Here is a 4,672-nt window from a genome sequence, read left to right as displayed (position 1 = left end):
TATACTTTTCATATGAATCTGTCCCTGCTGCAAGTGTCCACAGGTTCGAAAGTAAGGGGGATGGCCACCAAAAAGTGGTCTTTTCTGTGGTGGCCCCAGACTTCAAAGTATGAGCTGTTGCTGAGTGGTAGAATTTGTGCTTGGGAGACAGAAGATCCTAGTTCAGCCCTTGCCATTTCTGGTTCAAAGGATCTTGGGAAAGCCTCAGAACATGGGCACCCACTGCCAGTGAGGGCCTATTCAGACAATACATGAGGATTTCCATATCACAAGTGGTTTTACAGTCCTGATTCAGTGTGGGACCGTGACATGAAGTCAGGACAGTGGTTAAGCTGTGTCCCTAGGGCTGTTCTCCCATTCTAAAATGTCTCCACTGTAAAAACGTGTGTATATTGACAATTATTCAGTCAGATAGACCAATAGCATCAAACAGTGTAAGGCAGCTTCATGTGGTGTGTGCAAGTTAAGTGCAGGTAAAAATGGCAGCCAACCTACGGCAACCCCATAGGGTTTTCACGGCCAGAGACTGACAGAGGTGGTTTGCCATTGCCTTCCTCCGCATAGCAAATCTGGCCTTCCTGGGTGGTCTCCCATCCAAATACTAACCAGGGCTGACCGTGCTTAGTTTCCAAGGTCTGGCAAGACCAGGGTAGCCTGGGCTATGCAGGCCAGGGCTTCATATTAGGGTTGCCAAGTCGTTTTTGAGCCCCAGTGGGGGACTCCCGTCCGATGTCTAGAGTGCGTGCACAAAGCGCGCGTGCGCCACACGCATGTCACCCGGAAGTGACATGATGACACCGGGCATGCTGAGGGCGGGGCCACGACCATCCGAGGGAAAAACATAGAGTTTTCCTTCGGATGACCGTGCCGATCTGCCGGCGGCGGGGAACGGGCCTCTGGGGCGGGGGTTTCCCCACCCCCTGGGGGGACTTGGTAAGCCTACTTCATATGCTCTGTTTTGTCAGCACTCCCTTAACTGCCCTCTACACGTTTCTGCTTTGTTCTGTGTTGATTATAACAAATTGTTGTGCATTGTAATGGTTTAAGTTTTGGTAGTAAGCCACCCCCAGACTTAGGTTAGGAGGAAAGGCAAGCTGTTGATGTTTTAAGGGATAAAATATATGCTTACACTGTGGGAAACTCTTTCCTTGAACATCAAATCCTATTGGACTTTTGGGGATAGAAAATATACAACCAAAACCTTTGTGGTGTTCTTAGTGCAAAAATGAAGACAGAGTGAACACCGTGGTCTGTACAGAGCCAAGGTAAAGTTTTTGCCCAGGAAGGTTGCTCATTGGCCGTTGGAGATTTGATTGGCTGTGCAGATTTTACAAAGTTTTGCTTTGGCAGCAGCTGCCACCAGTGTTCCCTCTAAGCTGAGTTAGTGTGAGTTAGCTCACAGTTTTTTTTAGCTTCCAGCTCACACATTTTTGTCTTAGCTCAGGAAGGAGGGCTCCAGAGCAAAGTAATTTATGCAGTAGCCAGATCGCTTGCTCACAACTTTAATGCCAGTAGCTCACAAAGTAGGAGTTTTGCTCACAAGACTCCACAGCTTAGAGGGAGCATTGGCTGCCACCACAGTTCAATCATAATGTCCACATATAAAACTATGGTGCAGCCTCATTTGGAGTACTGTGTACAGTTCTGGTCACTGCACCTCAAAAAAGATAGCATTGGAAAAGGCGCAGAAAAGAGCAACTAAGATGATAAAGGGGATGGAACACTTTCCCTATGAAGAAAGACTAAAGAGGTTAGGGCTCTTTAGCTTGGAGAGACGATGATTGACGCGTGACATGACAGAGGCTTACAAAATTATGCATGGGATAGAGAAGGTGGAGAAAGTTGTACTTTTCTCCCTTTCCCACAATACAAGAACTCCTGGGCACTCAATGAAATTAATGAGCAGTAAGCTTATAACAGATAAAAGGAAGTCCTCCTTCACCCAAAGAGTAATTAATACATGGAATTCACTGCCGCAGGAAGTGGTGGCGGTTACAAGCAAAGACAGCTTCAAGAGGGGATTGGGTAAACATATGGAGCAGAGGGCCATCAGTGGCTATTAGCCACAAGGTATAGATGGAACACTCTGTCTGGGGCAAGTGACACTCTCTGTTCTTGGTGCTTGGGGAGGGACAACATTGGGAGGCCTTCTGACATTCTGGCCCTGCTGAGGGACCTCCTGGTGGCACCTGGGTTTTGGCCAGTGTGTGACACAGAGTGTTCGACTGGATGGGCCATTGGCCTGATCCAACATTGGCTTCTCTTATGTTCTATGTTCTTATCTTTACTGTGTGACTGAAAGGAAGCTGCAACAGCCATTTTGTGGCCGCACCCACCATACTTTGTCAGAATTGCAAAGTTTCCCCCAGTCTCAAAAAGGCTGGGGGCCCCTGCCCCAGAGTGCTGCTCCCAGTCAAAGTAGACTTCACCCTAGGCTGGCCATTCAGAAATGGGATAGGCAAACGTAAGGCAGATATCCTCAGAATAGCCTTGCATGGCAGCATTCACTGGAATCATGGGGAAAAAACCCACCTGCATGATGTGAGAATTTTTTTTTTAAGTTTCCTGTGAACATAAAGGATCCAGCTGCAAAAGAGGGTGCCTTCTGCATCTCTGCATGAGTTGCTGGCCATGTCTCCTTTTGAGGAAGCCGCCTGTGGGAGTCATTAATTCTGCATTGGCTGTGATTGAATCATGCAGCTGTTTCTGAATTTCAGCTGTCCTACGCTTTTCAAAGGAAGAGCAGGATACAGATTAGAATGGAAACTACTCAAATCACATATTGTCGAAGGTCCTCCCTGCTAAATGATGTTGTATGTATTGATTCTGAAACCATCTGACATGTATACAACTGGATGTGTCTGTAGACGGAGCTCAGAAGTTTCTCCCTTTAAAAATTGTAAGAATATCTAATAGAATGTGTAATCTCACAAAATAACAAGTTGAAGAGTTTTGGTGAATAGTTTGGGAACATTTGGGGACCCTGATCGAGTAGTAAGGTGGCATAAAAATGTTTTAAATAAAACAAAAAAATTATTTACTGGATGGGCAGGCTGAAATGGGGTCAGAGTTTGGGTGGACTTCAGTTAGTTTAGATCTGCCGAAACATTTTGAAAGGAAAGTTGGCTGGAGACCAGTTGTAATTCTGGGAGAGCTCCAGGCTCCACCTGGAGGTTGGCAACCAGACAGCCAACCCAGGGAGGGCGGTGGAACTAGATTCTGCCTTCAAAATGGCAGACCTCTTTTCCCCTTCCCTTTCAGCCTCTGAATGGGATTTTGAACAATTTAACCACTAAGCACCAGTCCAGCTGTTGGGAGGGAGGGAGAATTGCTATGCCTGCTCTGGTTTGGGAAATTCCTGGATATTTGGGGGAGGTGTCTGGGATTTGGGGAGGGATGTAACTCTGGAGTCTGCGGCAGACCACCGATTCGGAGGGCTGACTCCACAGAGTCCACCCACTGAAACCGCTGTTTTCTGCAGGAGAACGGAAGCACCAGTCCAGCTGTTGGGAGGGAGGGAGAATTGCTATGCCTGCTCTGGTTTGGGAAATTCCTGGATATTTGGGGGAGGTGTCTGGGATTTGGGGAGGGATGTAACTCTGGAGTCTGCGGTAGACCACCGCTTCAGAGGGTTGACTCCACAGAGTCCACCCACTGAAACTGCTGTTTTCTGCAGGAGAACGGAGCTCTGTGATGTGCACATCAGCTGTAATTCCAGGAGGACTCCAGGCCTCACCTGGAGGTTGGTAACCCTATTTGCTGGGCTATGGGGAAGGGGGAGAAGATTTCTTTATTTATTTGATTTGTAACCCGCCCTCCCCTGTGCAGCAAGGCTCAGAGTAGGGAACAACACTTCCAAATAAAGAACATCCACATTACATTTCTATGAGGTGATTCGCATACATGTTTAGGCATTCAGTGACAGTTACTGAATACACTACACCTTCCAACTCTATGGCTCTAGGAAACAGCAGCTTCCGAGGGCGGATTCCATGTGGCATCATATCTCTGCTGAGCTCCCTCCCCTCCCCAGACTCTGTTCTCCCCCAGGCTCTGCCCCCAAACCTCTAACAATTTCCCAACCCAGAGTTCTAGTATTCTGGCAGAGAGGGGGAAAGTTCTCTCTATCCACTTTCTCCACCCCCATATGGAATGTTATCATGCCTCCTTCTCCACGGCTCCAGTCATGAATCAGACAGAAAATACACTATTCTGTTGTGGGGGTCGGGGAGGGCAAACCCAAGCAAATTTTGGATCTCCCCAAGCCCTCACCTGTGTGGGAGTTTGCTTGCTAATTGCCAGGATGTTGCCTTTTTTTATTCCGGCCACGTCAGATCCATATCTGAAGGACCGCCTCTCCCTGCATGCTTCATTCTTCCCAGCAAGGCCTATTGTGAAGTACCCTTTTTGGTGAAGATATATTTGCAAGGGCCACCAGCTGGCAAGGGCCACCAGCTCCAGCCTGGGAAATACCTGGAGATTTGGGGCCGCTGCCTTTGGAGTGGGGAATTAGGGGAGGGATTTCGCCTAGCATCTGTAGGATATCATCGACTCTGCTGAATATTCCTCCAGGGGAAATAATCTCTGTAGTCTGGAGACCAGTTGTTATGCCAAGAGAACTCCAGGTCCCACCTGGAGGCTGCAGCTTTAGCTCAAACCTTTTCAGAGGCGG

This window comes from Gekko japonicus, unplaced genomic scaffold (genome assembly GCF_001447785.1).
Source record: "Gekko japonicus isolate JY-2015 unplaced genomic scaffold, Gekko_japonicus_V1.1 scaffold5085, whole genome shotgun sequence".
Lineage (NCBI taxonomy): Eukaryota > Metazoa > Chordata > Lepidosauria > Squamata > Gekkonidae > Gekko > Gekko japonicus.
Note: the sequence above shows the minus strand (reverse complement) of the source record.